Below are 20048 nucleotides of genomic sequence, written 5' to 3'. Positions count from 1 at the left end.
AGTGTGGTTTATTTTCCTCACTAATCTTTTATTTGTCACAATGACAGCAGTTTTCCTTGTGACGGGATAAAGAAGGAGGAAGTGGGGCTGGATTTCTACCCGGTCTGCTGTTTTCAGTGATCAATAAACTTATCCAACCATCTTTCTTCTTTGCAAATGGCTGAATCAGTCACTTTCAATGTCCATGTTCAGGTAGGTTAGCGTTGTGTTTTAGTACAATAGCCTCTGATCCTCCTGTGACCTTCTCAATGGGCTAGGTCACAGTTTGAAGCTTGTCACTCATCTAGAATGACGATAAGTGACTCTGATCTGCCCACAGGACTGTGCTGGGAAGAGGTAGTTTGCATTCTTTGTATCATCAACACAGCGATGCTCCGTTCAAACTATGTCGAAAAGGCAAAAGGTCGAAAGACAAACATTGGTGCAAGTTCTGAAGTTACTGATATAGTTTGCACGGATATTTTGAAATGCCTAATTTCTAAGCTATTTGTGGTATGATTGTTCATGGCATTTTTAAAATTGCTACGTTCATTGTTTACGCCTGTTTCCATCAACACATCACTGCTCTCCCCCTCCCCCCACCCCCCAAGTAAGAGTGGCAAAAATAAATTTAGCTCGTAAGACTAATACCTGTTGGAATCCCTTACCTGGGAAATATTCCACCATCACCAAGATAGCTTCCTTCCGTCTCCATAACATTAAATAGGGAACTCAGAAGAGAGTGGTGAGTTTGCAAAAATATCTAACACAGGGAATAATTGAGCTGAATAGAAAAAAAAATGCATTTGAAGGGGAGTTAGATAAGTGTAGGACAGAGACAAGAATCAAGTGTCTCCCATAATCTCGCACAACAGAACACAGTTTCCAGGAATGAAGGATCCCACCACATTGTCGATGGGCCAAAATCCTGGAACTCCCTGTCTAACAGCACTGTGGATGTACCTACGCCTCAGGGACTGCAGCAATTCAAAAAGGCAGTTCATCGCCACCTTCTGAAGGGCATTTAGGGATGAGTAATAAATGCTGGCCCAGCCAGCAATGCCCACATCCTGTCAATTAATTTTTTTTAAACCACTGCCGTACTTTGCCAAGCATAATGCCCTACCTGCTACAGTAGTGAACTCGCCAACATTGAGGGCATTTAAAAGTTTATTGGATAAACATATGGATGATAATGGCATAGTGTAGGTTAGATGGCTTTTGTTTCAGTGCAACATCGTGGGCCGAAGGGCCTGTACTGCGCTGTATTGTTCTATGTTCTATGTTCTATAATCATGGACCAATCAACTGGAAGTTCCTGGCCGCCAAAGCCTCTTACAGCATGGTACATGAAAGAGGAGGGTATTTAATGTAATATTGCCTGACTCTGAGCCGGCATGAGTTCATCAACTGCTGAAACCCCTCATCTATGTTTCTGTTACCTTTATTTTTACTCTTTCAATGTTAATCCATCTTTCATCCTATATAAACTATATAAACCTGTATAAACTTCCAAACCTCCACTTGCATATCACCACTGGCACCAGGCCCAGCATGTCACCTCTTGCACCAAGTCACTATTGTGGTGCCTACTGGCTGCCGTTGTGGCAATATCCCAATGTTAACTTTTTCACCGGCCAGCCATCCCCCCCAAACCACCCCACCTCCTCCGTGGCCTCGCTTCTCCCTATCTCTGAAGCTTCCTCCATGGCTTGAGATCTCTGTTGCCACTCTAATTCCAGTCTTTTCGATCTCCCCAATGTTAATCCCTCAATGTTTGGCAGCCACGCCTTCAGCTGCCTCGGTACCAACCTGCTCCTTCACCAAGCTTCCCGTCACCTTTCCTAAAAGCTCCTTACATGACTGCGTCCAATTTTCTTTGATGACACTCCTGCGAAGCACCTTGGGGCATTTTACCCCATGAAAGGTGCTATATGAATGCAAGTTGTGATTTTGTTTGATCCATTACAGTGACATATCTTTCACCTGGATATGATCGGGAGTTAAATATACCAGGCTACAGAATTTTTAGAAAGGACATTGAAATTTGGACAGGGCAAACAAATTGATCAAAGCAAATTATTGCTGATGCTGGAATCTTAAACAGATCACTTGTCTCCTAGCCAGCCCCACTGTTCCACGCACTGTCCTCCCCCCCTCCCCCCGCCAGTACAGTATAAATCTGACCCTATTTCCAGTTCTCTCCAGCTTTGACAAGAAACGTTTCCAGACTCGAAACATTAGCTCCGTTTTCTCTCCACAGATGCTGTCAGAGCTGCTGAGATTGTCCAGTAACATTGATAAACTACACAGTTACCAAAGTAGAAGGGAGAGATTTCATTCAAGGCAATCGGACGATGGAAACAGTATGGATAGAGTTAAAGAACAGCAAAGTACGTTGGTATGCTGGTGGGAGATTGCCAGGTTTTTTCATACTAAGGTGCAAACAATATCCTTCATACATGGCAAAGTATGGAAATATTAACAGATTAAAATGGTCTTTGATTTATGCCAAAGCGATGCCAGTCTACGTGATTAATGTGCTTTTCTGAAATTCTTCTTTTTGATATTTTAGCATTGCAGTATTTATTTGAAAATGATTCACACCTTTCAGATTAATTCAGCATTTATACAATAACATCCCATAGCGAGATTTCCAGGCATCAAGAATGCATACAGGGGAACATGGTGAGCAGCACACATCCATCACAGACTGGACACACACGTGCCACCTGCATGATTTTGTACCCTTACTTTAATTGTCAATCAATTGTGTTTAATTGTTCTTTTTTCCGTTCATGGGACGTGGGTGTCGCTGTTGTGCCAGCATTTATTGCCCATCGCTAATTACACCCAGTTCAGAGTCAACCACATTACTGTGGGTCTGGAGTCACATGTAGGCCAGACCGGGTAAGGACGGCAGACTTCCTTCCCGAAAGGACATTAGTGAACCAGATGGGGTTTTTACGACAATCGATTCATGGTCAGCATTAGAGTTTTAATGGTTGAATTCAAATTTCACCATCTGCAGTGGCGAGATTTGAACCTGAGTCCCCAGAACATTACGCTGGGTCTGCTGGTTTACTAGTCCAGTGACATAACCACTATGCCACCGCCTCCCCACAGATTTGCGGGCGTTCAATGGAGTTTCACTTAAACACATATAAGGGACACTTATTGAATCTGTGGTGTGGTTGATTTAAGAGGTGTAAGTTTGTCGTGTTTAGCTCTGCAAATAAATTTAAGACTTAGCAAAGATTGTCTTCAGTGCTGTGCTTCACCAATTGACTGGAGATGAACACCTATGCCTGTAAAACAGGCACCATGCAACCCAGTGTCTAGGCTATTAATTGTTTACTGGAGATCCTGCATATCAGCGGTTGTTCGATGTTTGGAGTTGAGTCACAACTTCTGAATGAATCTCGCTTTTGGCCCCTGCAACACATGCCACTCTGTGGTTGCTGTGCTGGACAGTGGCGGCTGGGAGACAATAAAGCACATGGCCTATGAGTACAGATGAGGCCCAACATGTCACCACCCAACATGCCTGACTCCAGACAGTGGCTATTACCACACAACAGGAGTGCAGCAGGGATACATGGGTTGCCCTGTATCAACTGGAGTCCTTTACTTAAAGAAACCCAAGTACCAGGGGGGGAGAAATCATAGTCTCATGAAAATGTATAATTTTTATTATATTAAACAAAATATTTTTCTGACATTGCGACAAAGGAACGTTTTTTAATAATATAATTAAGGTTGGTTCGTCACGCTGTGTGGTCGCTGTCAAACTCTACATAAAAACAAAGCCCAGCATGCCTAAGTTCTTGGTCAGAATGTAAATACAGGACAGAGGCAGGCAAAGATTTCTCTCCCATAATAAAATACTGTAATAGACAAGCTATAAGGGGCAAGCTATAGGGGCAGCACAGTTGCTTCACAGCTCCAGGGTCCCAGATTCGATTCCCGGCTTGGGTCACGTGTGTGCGTGGGTTTCCTCCGGGTGCTCCGCTTTCCCCCCACAGTCCAAAGATGTGCAGGTTAGGTGGATTGGCCATGGGTTGGGCGGGGCTACTGTGTTGTGGGGATAGGGTGAAGGTGTGGGCTTGGGTAGGGTGCGCTTTCCAAGGGCCGGTGCAGACTCGATGGGCCGAATGGCCTCCTTCTGCACTGTAAATTCTATGACATAAAAGTAAATAGTGCATGTTAGCAGACTATTCGGCTGGGGGGGGGGGGGGGGGGCAGCATTCCAACCAGTTTCGATCCTGCTTTTACACACGTATCCACAAATTACTGCAAGACTCACTCTTTGGGACCCCTACTTTGGATGAGATGTAACCTCTGCCTAACTCAGGGACGGCGGTTCTAATTGTGGCTCAGCAGAGAACAGACATCGGCACCATTCAAGGATTAGTCTTCCAGGCTGAACTCAGTGATCTTTGTCTCTAAGTCACATTAACAGTAACATAATTACATCAGAATGTGATCGATGATTTCTATACATTATGTTGCAACAATGTGACAAGAGCAAACTCTAAACTACACCGCTTTAAACAATGCAACCCTACTGATATTGGCTGGGATTTTCCAACCCCCCACCGCCTGGTCGGAGAATCGGCAGGTGGCGGCGTGAATCCCGCCCCCCGCTGGCTGCCGTATTATCCGGCGCCGGGGTTTTGGCGGGGGCGGGAATCACGCCACCCCGGTCAGCAGCTGCTGCCCCGCCCCCGGCGATTCTCCGGCCCGCGATGGGCCGAGTGGCCGCCCGTTTTAGGCCGGTCCTGCCGGCGTCAATCAGAACAGATCCTTACCGGCGGGACCTGGCTCCATGGACGGCCTGCAGAGTCCTTGATGGGGGCGCGGGGGGATCTGGCCCCCGGGGGGTGCCCTCACGGTGGCCTGGCCCGCGATCGGGGCCCACCGATCCGCGGGCGGGCCTGGGCCGTGGGGGCACTCTTTCCCTCCGCACCGGCCGCTGTCAACCTCCGCCATGGCCGGTGCAGAGAAGGCCCTTCGGTGCCGGTTGGCATGGCGTCAAGCTCTTCCGCGCCAGCTTTCATGGCGCCAAACACTCCGGCTCCCGACGCCAGAGTGGTCACGCCACTCCTCGGCACCAGAGTGGCCCACACCACCGGTTCACGGAGAATCCTGCCCAAGAATTATGATCAATGGCCTCTTTATAAATGCAACGAGGAGAATTGAACAATTTATATCAGTTTCAAGTTCCTCCTCAGCTGGATTGTTTCTTTCCTCTTTGGCAACGGGTCTACTACTGTCTGGCCATTTGTTTGGTGGGGCAGGCAGGTTATTGTGGGCCTTTACCTCAGCGTGAATCAGCACCTTCAGCAAAAAAAGACATGAGCGAGTTGGAAGGGCATGCATTAAAAAGAGATCTTCTTTAAAGTTGTGTGTTCAGCAGCCTTTTTTGTGTGTTTTTCAAGTATTGTGGCAGAATTCTGAAATTAATGTCAAACCGTGCCATTATATTGGGAGATCGCTGTGACACCAGCGTGAAAAGGTGGATCCCGTCCACGCTGTGTTATCCCCTGGCCTGCAGCCAAGAGGGCTGGAGTCAGCCTGCTTTGTGCCTGGGCTCAGTGTTATGTCAGGATGATGTAGTGAAGCAGAGAGTTCATGACTCAACCAAAAACCAGGCCTTGTAAAACAAAAAGTCATTTCTGGGATATGGCCTTTGCTGGTCAGGTCGGCATTCATTGCCCATCCCTAATTGCCCTGGAGAAGGTGATGGTGAGCTGTCTTCTTGAACCGCTGCAGTCCTTGTGGTGTGTAGGTACACCCACAGTGCTGTTAGGGTTGGAGTTCCAGGATTTTGACCCAGCGACCCAATGAAGGATCCACAGTATAACCCCAAGTCAGGACAGTGAGTGACTTGGAGGGGAGCTATCAGGTGATGGTGTCCCTATATATCTGCTGCCCTTGGCCTTCTAGGCGGTAGTGATCGTGGGTTTGGAAGGTGCTACCTGAGGACCCTTGTTGAGTTCCTGCAGTGCATCTTGTAGATGGTACACACAGCTGCGACTGTGCGTCAGTGGCAGAGGGAGTGAATCTTTGTGGATGAGGGGCCAATAAAGCTGACTGCTTTGTCCTGGATGGTTTTCAGCTTCTTGAGTGTTGTTGGAGCTGCACTCGTCCAGGCAAGTGGAGAGTATTCCATCACACTCCTGACTCGTGCCATGTAGATGGTGGCCAGGCTTTGGGGAGTCCGGACGTGAGTTACTCTCCCCAGGATACTATTCCTATGGCTAGTCCTGTTTGGTTTGTAGTCAATGGTAACACCCAGGATGTTGATAACATGTAAAAAGTTAAATATTGTGGGCGAGATATTAGCGCCTGTCATGCCTCCTCAAGGCAGCTCAGCCTCCTTCAAGATAGAATTTATGGGCTTCTTGCACAGCCAGCTGCAGCCCTCGGGTAAGCTCTGGGTGTTGGGAATTTGGAGCAGGCACAACAAGGGTTATGGAGGGGGAGCGGAGGGGTGGTGAGCTTTCAAACTGCAGAGTTCAAGAGGCCACTCCTGGGGCGAAATTCTCCCCCAACGGCGGGATGCCCGCCGACTGGCGCCAAAGCCGGCGCAAATCAGACGGGCATCGCGCCGGCAAAAAGGTGCGGAAGTCTCCGCATCTTTGGCGGCCTAGCCCCAACATTGAGGGGCTAGGCCGACGCCGGAGGGATTTCCGCCCCGCCAGCTGGCGGAAATGGCGTTTGTTGCCCCGCCAGCTGGCGCGGAAATGCGGCGCATGCGCGGGAGCGTCAGCGGCCGCTGTCAGTTTCCCCGCGCATGCGCGGGAGCGTCAGCGGCCGCCGAAAGTTTCCCGCGCATGCGCAGTGGGGAGAGTCTCTTCCGCCTCCGCCATGGTGGAGGCCGTAGCGGAGGCGGAAGGGAAAGAGTGCCCCCACGGCACAGGCCCGCCCGCGGATCGGTGGGCCCCGATCGCGGGCCAGGCCACCGTGGGGGCACCCCCCGGGGTCAGATCGCCCCGCGCCCCCCCCCAGGACCCCGGAGCCCGCCCACGCTGCCTGGTCCCGCCGGTAAATACCAGGTTTGATTTACGTCGGCGGGACAGGCAGTTTCTGGGCGGGACTTCGGCCCATCCGGGCCGGAGAATCCAGCGGGGGGTCCCGCCAACCGGCGCGGCTGGATTCCCGCCCCCGCCCAATCTCCGGGAGCGGAGACTTCGGCGGGGGCGGGGGCGGGATTCACGGCGGCCAACGGCCATTCTCCGACCCGGCGGGGGGTCGGAGAATGACGCCCCTGATCTTTCCAGCTCTGCAGAAAAGTTGTTGTTTCTTTTGGGAAACGTAATTGACGGCCATGGGGTCTGCAGAGCTGAGAGAGCCAGGGCTAAGGTTAATTAATTTGGCAAAGGGGCTCTTCAACAATAAGGCCATATATTCATACACTCAAGGGACATAATGCCTGTTTAAGGCATCTGCCCGGGATGCGTAAAGACAGACTCTCAAATTTATACTTGGACCAATGCCTGAGCAGTTTGCACATCAGTCCCACTGCTCAATTGTTATGCTTTGCAATCATTTTCTTCCTGGAAAACAGGTACAGCAAATAGCAACAGAACCCCAGTCCCTCTTTAAAGACTCCAAATTGATAATGAACAAGCGCACCCAAGGAAATACCTTCATCAGTTAACCACAGTCATTCCATTCTGCATTTCACACAAACCACACAAGCATTTTAGTGTTTTAAAATAAATAGTTACAAGGTGACATAGCCTGCCCACTGAACCCTATGAGAGTAGATGGAATTCAAGTCATTTCTCCCGAGGCGTTGAGTTTAATGACGGGACTAGTCATGTTTTAAACTGTATTTAACTGCCTCTCATATTCAGCTCATTACTGCGTTAGAAGTCAACCCTTCTTGATAGAAGAAAGTCACAGATTAATTATCTTCTCTTTCTGTCAGACATCAACAATCAACAAAAGCCGACATTAAGAAGGGAAGGGGAGTCTGCGGAGCTATCATAACAAAATATTGCAGTAGTTGCATAAAATGAATCTCTCATCATTGCAGCTAGTTGCTATGGTATTTTCTGATCTTAGCCTCTTGATGACCTCTTTTTTTCCCTCAGCTAAAAGGGCCTCAAGAGGTACTAAGAGGGTCAACTTTGTTTATTTACCCCACTCTTCCCAACTCCTTAACCAAGGACCATACAGGTAAGGGGGTGGGATAGGAGCCCTCCTGGCAATTACATCTGGAATTTGCATGGCAATCGGACAGGAGATACAAAAGTCTGAGAACACGCAGGAACAGACTCAAAAACAGCTTCTTCCCCGCTGTTACCAGACACCTAAACGGCCCTCTTATGGACTGACCTGATTAATACTACACCCTGTATGCTTCACCCGATGCCGGTGTTTATGTAGTTACATTGTGTACCTTGTGTTGCCCTATTATGTATTTTCTTTTATTTCCTTTTGTTTTCATGTACTTAATGATCTGTTGAGCTGTTCGCAGAAAAATACTTTTCACTGTACCTCGGTACATGTGACAATAAACAAAATCAAACAAAATCAAATCAAATCTCATATCCTTATCATTTCCTATTACCAAGAATCAGTGGACTGATTTTCCTTTGAGCCAAGTTGGATCACCTGGGTTGCGTGCACCAGGAAAATAGGAGGTTTTGTTAGCTGTCCGTGATCCTCTCTGCCTGGTTTTCCTCCTCTACTCTGCATTCCGCTGAATCCGAGCACAAGAAAGAAATATTCATCATAGTGCGTTTTCTCAGAGCATCCTTTCACTGCACCTGCTGCTCGCTGAAGATTGTCTCAGCTCACACACAAGTAAGTTTCCCCCCACAGTCCAAAGATGTGCAGGTTAGGTGGATTGGCCGTGATAAATTGCCCTTGGTGTCCAAAACGTTAGGTGGAGTTATGGGGATAGGGTAGGGGCGTGGGCCAAAGTAGGGTGCTCTTTCCAAGGGTCGGTACAGACTTGATGGGCCAAATGGGCTTCTTCTGCACTGTAGGTATTCTATGATTCTATGATTTGTTCTTTTACTACCTCCAATGAAATTCAGAACCTATTTAAAATGGAAAGAGTAAGGTTCATTATTTTACTCTGTGCATTTTGTTTCAACAAGAACAAATAGCATGTTTACTCACTGTTTTAAAACTGACAATCATAAGGAATAAAAGAACATCCGAACTCGAAAGAGAGAAATGCCTGCAAGTTAACTGTTGGTGCAGAGATTTTTAAAAAGGAAATTTAATGCGCTTTTCACAATCATTTTGTTTTTAAATTTAGAGTACCCAATTCATGTTTTCCAATTACGGGGCAATTTAGCGCGGCCAATCCACCGAGCCGGCACATCTTTGGGTTGTGGGGGCGAAACCCACGCAACAGCGGGGAGGATGTGCAAACTGAACACGGACAGCGACCGAGACCCAGGATCGAACCTGGGACCTCGGTGCCATGAGGCAGCTTTTCACAACCATGAAGAAGCCTGATGAAGGGAAGAGGGAAGGAGTTACATACAATCATCGATTTAAGATGGTCATCAAATGTAAGGAAGAAAGGGTGGCGAAGCTTTGTGACATCAGGAGTTGTTGAAGTATGGAATGTTTTGCTCCAATCAGTGTTTAACGCAGTGAACAATACTTTTCTTAAAGGAAAATTGGATTACCCTGTTACGATCTCCATCTAGACTGATCAACTGAAAATGAAATTAAAATTCCCAGTGGCCTACTCAAAGGATGACATGACAATATTGCATGTTTTAAGATTTTCACTGTAATATACAAACTAAAAGCAACATGGACTAAATATTACTTAATCAGCAAGTAATTCAATTAACTACAGAAAAGTGGCCCGCTTAATTTCCCAACATGACTAAAAATCCCACGCCACATTTATATGTTACACTGCACTCTCCACTGAATTGTAGCGTTTACAGGAACCAGTCCAGATTTATTCCCAACTTCCAACAGGCTCGCTGTTTCTTGTTTTGCTGAGTCTGTCAAAATTTGTTTCCCTCACTCTTCTAAGAATCCCTGAACTGATATCCCGCATGTAGCACATCTGTGTAAAAGACAAGGCTGAAGCATTTGCAAGTCAAAAGTGCCGAGTGGATGATCCATCTCAGTCTCCTCCGGAGGCCCCAGCATTACAGGTGTCAGGCTTCAGCCAATTCAATTCACCCCACCTGATGTCAAGAAACGGCTGTAGACACTGGGTACTGCAAGGCTATGGGTCCTGACAGTATTCTGGCAATAATACTGAAGACATGTGCTCCAGAACTTGCCGCACCCGTAGCCAAGCTATTCCACTACAGCTACAACATTGGCATCTAGCCAGCATTGTGGAAAATTACCCAGGTATTCCTGCACACAAAAAGCAGGACAAATCCAACCTGGATAATTACCACCCTATCAGTCTATTCTCAATCATCAGTAAAGTGATGGAAGGCACCATCAACACTGCTATCAAGTGGCACTCAACAACCTGCTCACTGATACTCAGTTTGGGTTCAGCCAGGGTCACTCAGCTACTAAGCTTATTCCAACCTTGGTTCAAACATGGACAAAATACTTGAACTCCAGAGGTGAGATGAGAGTGACTGCCCTTGACATCAAGGCAGAATTTGATTATGTATGGCATCAAGGAGACCTAGCAAAACTGGAGCCAATGGGAACCTGGGGGAATACTCTCCATTGGTTGGACTCATACCTGGCACAAAGGAAGATAGTTGTGGTGGTTAGAGGTCAATCATCTCAGCTCCAGGACATCACTGTAGCGGTTCCTCAGGGTAGTGTCCCTGTCCCAACCATTTCAGCTCCTACATCAATGACCTTTCTGCAACACAAGGTCGGATGTGGAGATGTTCGCCAATAATTGCACAATGTCCAGCACTATTTGCAACTCCTCAGACACTGAAGCAGTCCACGTGCAAATGCATCAAGACCTGGACAATATCCAGGTTTGGGCTGACAAGTGGCAAGTAATATTCGTGCCACACAAGTGCCAGGCAATGACCATCTTCAATAAGAGAGAATCAAACAATTGCCCTTTGACATTCAATGCCAACATCCTGGGGTTTACCACTGACCACAAACTGAACATGCATTGATGCAATTCATCTGACCACTGTCTGTGGTAGTTAGTTCCACATTCTAACCTCTCCCTGGGAAAAGAGATTTCTCTTGAATTCACTATTAATTAATGGTGATCTCATATTTATGGCTCGTAGTTCTGGCCTACTTGTAGGTGTAACTATGTTATATATGTCTCCCTTATCACTACTGCTACAAGAACAGGTCAGAGAACAGGAATCCTGCAATGAATAACTCACTTCCTGGCTCCCCAAAGCCTGTCACCATCTACAAGGCACAATTCAGGGGTGTGATGGAATACTCTCCACTTGCCTGGGGGAGTGCAGCTCCAACAACACTCACGAAACTCGACACCATCAGGACAAAGCAGCCCGCTTGATTGGCACCCCTTCCACAAACATTAATTCCCTCCACCACCAACACACAGTAACAGCTGTGTGTACTATCTGTAAGATGCACTGCAGGAACTTACCAAGGTTCCTTAAGCAAAACCTTCCAAACCCACGATCACTACCATCTAGTAGAACAAGAGCAGCAGATATCTGGGAATCCCACCAACTGGAGCATCCCTTCCAAGTCACTCACCACCCTGACTTGGAAATATATCGTCGTTCCTTCACTGTCGCTGGGTCAAAATCCTGGAACTCCCTCCCGCATAGCACAGGAGTTGTACCTACACCATATGGACTGCAGCAGTTCAAGAAGGCATCTCACCACACATTCAGAAGGACAATTAGCCTATATCCCATAAAAAATGAATTAGAAACAGATAGGTCCACTCTGACATCTTCTTTGCCCAGTGGTTATAACTGTCCCTATTGTAGAATATATTAAAAGTTAAAATGGAACAATTTGTTTTCATTTTAAAGTGGGTTGTTTACTTTTGGTTTGGTTTAGTATGCCTTTGCGTGTTTACAAATCATGCTTGAACTTTTATATCAGCTGAGAGGACTTTAGAAACATGAAAGCCATGACGATGCTCTGGAGAAAATTGCTGAGGGTGGAGAAATGCCCCAAAAGGAAAATTATTGGGTTGTATTTTTTAGGAACAAGTAAGTGTAAGAGACGCTGATTCCGCAGCCAGTCTGTTGTGTTTAGAACCGGAGAACCCAGATCTGTACGGTGAGAGAGGAAAAGAGGGCGTTCTAGCGAATTGGGTAGGAACAAATAAGTCTGTAAATCGAGAAGCCCAGCCTCAGAATAGACATATGTTTAGTCGTTATTTCTTGTGTTTGTTTTGATCACGTTTGCATAGTGAAGATTGTTCTGGTGTTCCAATTTGATCTTGGTATCCTGTCACTTATTTCCTTACCATTGGCCCTTCCACACAGGACATTCTTTAAACGATTATGGTCGATCAATCCAGATCAGGACATTTAGAAACATAGAAAATAGGAGCAGGAGTGGGCCATTCAGCCCTTCAAGCCTGCTCCACTATTCAATACAATCATGGCTGATCCTCTATCTCAACACTCTCCACATCTCCCTGACACCTTTAGAGCATGGAGATACATCTATTTCCTTCTTAAATATATTTAGTGACTTGGCCTCTACAGCCTTCTGTAGTCGAGAATTCTGCAGATTCATCACCCTCTGAGTGAAGAAACTTCTCCTCATCTCATTCCGAAATGGCTCACCTTCCAGCCGGGGGAAAACCGTCCATGCATCCAGCCTGTCCAGCCATGGCAGAATTCTATACATTTCAATTACGTTCCTCCAATTCTTCCAAATTCCAGTGACTACAGTTGACCCAATTTCTCCTCATCCGCCAATCCTGCCATCCCAGGCATCAGTGTGATAAACCTTTGCTGCACCCCCTTTATGGTAAGTATATCCTTTCTTATATGAGATGACCAAAAACTGCACACAATATTCCAGGTGTGGTCTCACCAAGGCCCTGTACCGTTGCAGTAGAACATTTCTTCTCCAGTACATAAGTCCTCTTGCAATGAAGGCCAACCTGCAATTTGCCTTCCTGATTGCTTGCTCTACCTGCATTCTTGCTTTCAGTGACTAGTGTATGAGGACACCCATATCAACAATTCTCAATCAACCACTTTTTAAATAATGCTTTTCCATTCTGTTTCTCATTCCAAGTGGTTAACTTCACATTTATCCACATTATGAATGGCCTCTTTCTGCACTGTATGTATGTATGTAGACTGCATCTGCCATGTATTTGCCCACCTACTCCACTTGCCTAAATCTCCTTGAAACTTTGTAACATCCTCCTCGCCACTTATATTCCCACCAAGTTTTGTGTCATCAGCAAATTTGGAAATATTGCAGTTGATTTCCTCATCCAAATCATTGATGTATATTATGAATAGCTGGATCCCAAGCACTGATCCCTGTGGGACTCCACTAGTCACTGCCTGTCATTTCGAAAAGGACTCATTCCTGCTCCATGTTTTCTTTCTGCTCAAAAATTCTCAATCCATGCCAATATATTATCCCCAATCCCATGCACTTTAATTTTGCACAATAACCTCTTATTTGAGACTTCATCAAAAGCTTTGTGAAAACCCAAGTGCACCACAATCACAGGTTCAACCGTATCTATTCTATTAGTTATATCTTCAGAAAACTCCAGTCGGTTCGTCAAACATGATTTTTCTTTCACAAAACCATGTTGACTTTGTCTAACCCCAATGATATTTTCTAAGTGTCCTGTTCGAGCCTCCTTTGCAGTAGACTCTAGCATTTTTCCGACTGCTGATGTTAGACTATCCGTTCTATAATTCCCTGTTTTTTTCCTCCCTCCATTTTTAAATAGTAGGATTATGTTTGCCACCCTCCAATCTGCCGGAATTGGTCCAGAATCAACAGAATTTGGGAAGATGACAATCAACATATGCATTATTTCAATGGTCACCTCTTTTAGTACCCTGGAATGCAGATCACCAGACCGTGGGAATTTATTGGCTTTCAGTCCCATTAATATCTCTAGCACTATTTTTCTAGTAATGCTAATTTCCTTCAATTCCTCCTTCTCACTGGACCCTTGATTCCTTCGCATTTCGGAAAAGTAATTTCTGTCTTCCTCCGTGAAGACAGAACTAAAGTAGTTGTTTAAGTTCTCTGTCCATTCCCCGTTCTCTATTACAACTTCTCTTGTTTCAGGTGGTAAGGGACCTACATTTGTCTGCTCTAATCTTTTTTTTTTAATATACTTATAGAAACTTTTACAAGTGTTTTTTATGGTACTTGCAAGTTTACTCTCGTTCTCTATTTTCCCCTCTTAATCAAGCTCTTTGTCCTCTTTTACCAAACACTGTACTTCTCCCAATCCTCCGGATTGCCACCTTTTCTGGCAACTTATTATGACTCCTCTTTGGATCTAATGCTAACGTTAATTTATTTTGTACGCCATGGTTGGGCCTCTTACCATGCAATAAGTTTGTTCAGTATTCTCATTGCTGGGATCATAGGGCTGCACGGTGGCGCAGTGGGTTTGCACTGCGGCTTCACGGCGCCGAGGTCCCAGGTTCGACCCCGGCTCTGGGTCACTGTCTGTGTGGAGTTTGCACATTCTCCCCGTGTTGTGGGGGCGTGGGTTTCGCCCCCACAACCCAAAAATGTGAAGCTAGGTGGATTGGCCACGCTAAAATTGCCCCTTAATTGGAAAAAATGAATTGGGTACTCTAAAAAAAAATGTTTAATTGCTTGGATCATAACACGGTGTGGACTCGTCAGGGATCATTACATAAATTGGGGGTCTTGCAGGATTTGAAATCCACAGGCAAATACAAGTGTTGGTATTTGCTGTCTTTGGGGTTGATAAGATTTCCACAGTGAATTTTACTATGCTCAAGCAAAAACAGAATGGCTTTTGCAATTGCTATCACATTTCGGGAGAGGGAAGATTTATTCCTGAATGATTTGCAACAATTAACCAAGGGTATGCTAATTACTTTAGCAGAAAGGCTGACCTTAGAGTTAAAAGCAGGGGCGAATAAATGCAGACTTAATTAAAGTAATAGCACAGTATTTGGAATTGGAAGAAGTTAATCAAATGGCAATTCAGTTGAATTAGCTAAATTCAGCTGTAGATGAAGCACCTTGAGATAGAAAGGAAATGAAAAAGCTTGAAATTGAAAAGAACGAAAAAGAAAGAGAAATTAAAAATGATCCATCCATCATCTATCTATCCACCTATTTCTCCCTATCTCCCTACATATCCACCACAACTACAAGTTTACAATAGCATACAATAATCTAATAATCTTTATTATTGTCACAAGTAGGCTTACATTAACACTGCAAACAGCCCCTAGTCGCCACACTCCAGCGCCTGTTCAGGTACACAGAGGGAGAATTCCGAATGTCCAATTCACCTAACGAGCACCTCTTTCAGGACATATGGGAAGAAACCGGAGCACCCGGAGGAAACCCACACAGACACGGGGAGAATGTGCAGACTCCGCACAGACAGTGACCCAAGCTGGGAATTGAACCCATGTCCCTGGCGCTGTGAAGCAAAAGTGCTAACCACTGTGCTACCGTATGAGGAGGTACCTGAAATCAGAAGAAAATTTCAGACCATTGTGTAGGTTTTAATTATTAAATGTAGCATTTATTAATATAGATGAAAAAGTAATGAAACATTTAGAGACAGACAAACACCTTTGCAACATGAACAGTACTTCTACAAACATTTTGGCTGAAGTAAACGCAGAGCTAAACCCCATTTTAATGGCAACAGTCCTCATAGATTTTTCATCGATAAGAAATTCCAGTAGTATTACCACAAAATGGGAAAATCTTACACAGGCTTTCCTCCTGGGTCAATCAATACAGAGAAGCCAGAGCTTGTCTCAAAGCCTTGAAGTCAAAAACACATTTCTCTGATGAATGCAGCAGCTAGTATTCACAGGTATGTCTCCAGCACGCATTGTATTTTCAAGTACTCATAGCCATGCACATTAACAGTCTTCAATTCCTCTTTAAATATGATTTCCCTGTGATATGTCACTCTATTTTTTCTACAGTCCTTTAGAAGTTCCTTTTCACAGAATATACAACCTTTCATGTTACTTTATAGCTACATTTGTTCAAACAAAAACAAACTTACCACTTTGCCTCACCCATTAATGATCTCCCAATTGTATATATCCCTTCGGAAATGCAACAGTTAACATAAAGTTGCTTCCCTTATCTGCTGATTGCAAATTCCTATCCATGCTGCCCCACCTTCCCAGCACTCATCCTAACTCTGTTCATTTCCACTTCAACCACTTGCCTTCACACTTACTCCTTAATGATGTTGCAGCTTTACAGTCTAACTGTCTTCAGTTTAATTAAATCAGGCACACCCATACTCACATGCGCAAGCCTGTTTCACTGTATATATAAGTGACATTGAAAAAAAATCTCCCCACACTGAGTAAGTAATTTTGGGAGTAAGTCTGTTAAGTCTGCTCTTTTCTTTGCGTCCAGTTGTGAAAGCTGGCACTTGGGCTTCGTTGAACTTGACCCAGGCCCTCGAACCTCATGGCAACGAGGTGGTATAGGTTCATCGTCGGGCAGAACTAGTTGGAGATCACATACCCCTCTGCATGACTTCACTTGACCTTGTATTAAAGAGCCAGGTAACGGCATCTTGCACATGTAACAAGTATTTGAATCAGGGTAAGGCAAACAAGGCCATGGAGGAATGGAGAGCAGTGAGATTAATTTATGGTTGTCCTAGCAGAGAGCTAGCATATGTATGATGATCCTAATAGCTTCCTTCTGTGCTGTAAACCTCTATAATTCTATTTATTATAACATCAAGGAGTTCTTTAATCACAATTATAGGAAACAGTTACCGTTGTGTGGGAAAATGCAGCATCCAGTAGTGATGTCGTACAGACGGAATGAAATGCAGGATCAGTTAATCTGGTTCCCTCCTTTTTATCCCTTTGTTATATCCACTGGAACATAGCTTTCTCTTGCTGCTATAATCAGCTGATAAATGAACTGCTTATTCTGTCAACTGCAATATTTCCAAATCAACTGATGAACTGTGTATTCCATGTTATCCAGATCAGGGAAGTTACATGTCCAATCATTTATACTGTACTGGGGCAACTCAGGGATTATTGTCAGTCACTCCTTGAAGCTATTCTTGTAAAACAGAAAAGACTTTAAAGATCCCATGGCATGGCGCAGTGGATTGCATAGCTGCCTCACGGCGCCGAAGTGCCAGGTTCAATCCCAGCTCTGGGTCACTGTCCGTGTGGAGTTTGCACATTCTCCCCGTGTTGCCGTGGGTTTCGCCCCTACAACCCAAAGATGTGCAGGCTAGGTGGATTGGCCACGCTAACTTGGAAAATAATAATTGGATACTCAAAAAAAAAAAATTTTTTTAAAGATCCCATGGCATTATTTGGCCTGTGTCCTGACCAATAATTATCCCCAATCACCATCTAAACAAATAATGGTAATTGTAGGGCCTTACTGTGCACAAATTGGCTTCTGTGTTTCCTGTATTCCAGTTGTGACTCTACATGTCATAAAGTATTTCATTATTTGTAAAGCACTTTGGGACATCCGGTTGTCATGGAAAGTGCTATATGAATGCAATTTTTTATTTATTGCTGAAAAAAAGAGACATTGTGTCAAAGCTTTTTGTCTTGCACTTATCAGGACCGCTCATAAGAAACCGCAACATTAAAGGGAACAATAATGTACACTGGAAGAAAAGAGAGTGCTGATCGGTTGGCACATTGACTCTGATTGGTTGAGGCATTGCCATGGAGAGTGCAGCAGGGAACAGTTAACAGCCAACTTTTTGTTCAACTTCAAACAAGGCAAGTCGATAGTGATTGGTCAAGAAATGTTCCCAACTCCCCCTCGAGGATTAAAATCCAGGTTATCAACAGGCCAAGAGAGACTTCCCTGCATGGATAAATGAAAAACTTGGCTAATAAATCACATTTTAATTCCACCTAATTTGCAACATTAATTTAGCCTGGAACTGCTCTACAGTAAAAAGAACCCAATCACCTCAACTAGGAATTGCTGTGTCTACTTCTTTATTGCATAGAGTTACATTGTGTTTACAACACAGAAACATGCCCAACAGGCCTATATACCATTGTTTATGCTCCACACTGGTCTCATCCCACCTTAATTCATCTCAGCCAATCAGCATTTAATTTATTATTTTCTCTCTCATATAATTATAACCTAACCTGCACATCCGTGGACACTAAGGGATCATGGCTAATTCACCTAAACTGCACATCTTTGGACTGTGGGTGGAAACCGGGGCACCCGCAGGAAACCCACTCAGACACGGGGAAGATGTACAAACCTGACACAGACAGTGACCCAAGGCCGGAATTGAACCCGGGTCCCTGGCGCTGTGAGGCATCAATGCTAACCACTGTGCCACCATGCTGCCCCAAGTCAGGATGGCATGTGACTTGCTAGGGAACATGCAGGTGGTTATAAGTTGTGAGCTTGTAAGGTGCCGTTGCGGGAACTTTGACAAGTTGGTAAGAAGGCTTGCACTGCTGCCACTGTGTGCCAGTGATGGAGGGAATGAATGTTTAAGGTGGTGAATGGGGTGTTGATTAAGTGGGCCGTTTTGGCCAGGATGGTGTCGAGCTTCTTGTGTGTTTTTGGAGCTGCTTTCCTCCAGGCAAGTGGTATGTATTCCATCGCACTCCTGACTTGTACCTTGTGGGCAGTCTTTGGGGAGTCAGGAGTGGGTGACCCACCACATAATTTCTAGCCTCTGACCTGGTCCTGTAGCCACTGTATATGGCTGAACCAGGTAAGCTTCTGGTAAATGATAACCCTCAGGATGCCAAGGGCAGGGGATTCAGTGATGGTCAACTAGCGCAAGTGGATAGCACTGTGGCTTCACAGCGCCAGGGTCCCAGGTTCAATTCACTGCTGGGTCACTGTCTGTGCGGAGTCTGCACGTTCTCCCCGTGTGTGCGTGGGTTTCCGCCGGGTGCTCAGGTTTCCTCCCACAGTCCAAAGACGTGCAGGTTAGATGGATTGGCCATGCTAAATTGCCCTTAGTGACCAAAAAAGGTTAGATGGGGTTATTGGGTAATGGGGATAGAGTGGAAGTGAGGGCTTAAGTGGGTCGGTGCATACTCGATGGGCTGAATGGCCTCCTTCTGCACTGTATGATCAATGTTCTATGTTCCATGTTAAATGCTTCAGTTTAGATCATCCTTTAATCTTTCAGTTTTGTGGGATTACAGGCTTAATCTGTACAACCAGTCTTCATTAGTTAACCCTTTCCCGGTGCATCTACTGTGCCCTTCCAAGGTCAATAAATCCGTCCTGGTGCCCAAAGCTGAACGCATTACTTGAGATGGGGTCGGACCAGAAATTTCTCCCTCACCAGACCACGGTGACAGGATGCTGGGAAAAATAAAACTTACCAGAGAGACAGAGGCCAGCAGGCAGTGTTTGCGGATGTGTTTGCCGATTGGACTGGACAGCCCTGCTCTCATGTCTGTAGTGATCTCTGTATATCAATACACATGATCAATGTATGTAAAACTAGTACAGTCAATTCAACACTAGATGTCTCACTATCAGGTGATATAAAAAGAACTTTCCCGCTCTTTCTGAGAGACTGTGCTGCAGGAGAGTGAACAGACAAGACATGAATAGCTAGAGAGAGAGAATTTATAAGTTATTTCATTATTACTGTCATGTGAGAGTACCTTTACGAAATGGGTGTTTATAAATGGGTGTGTATATAAATATCTGTAGTGAGAGTACCTTTAAAAAATGGGTGTTTATTACTGCAGTGATGTCAGAGAGTGGGTGGAGCTGGGCTTCTGTCAGCTTTTTACTTTTGTTTTAGGCTGTTTGCTGCAGGGTGTGTTTTAGTTTCGTTTTCAGTGTTGGAGCTGAAGCCAGACCAAGCAGGTGTACTGTTGATCTCTCTGCCATGAAAAGACTATCACTTGATCATTTGGTGAATTCAGAATGATAAATGTTCTCAGTAGTGACTGTAAACCTAA

The sequence above is a fragment of the Scyliorhinus torazame genome, chromosome 13, assembly GCF_047496885.1.
Source record: "Scyliorhinus torazame isolate Kashiwa2021f chromosome 13, sScyTor2.1, whole genome shotgun sequence".
NCBI classification, from domain to species: Eukaryota; Metazoa; Chordata; class Chondrichthyes; order Carcharhiniformes; family Scyliorhinidae; genus Scyliorhinus; species Scyliorhinus torazame.
Note: the sequence above shows the minus strand (reverse complement) of the source record.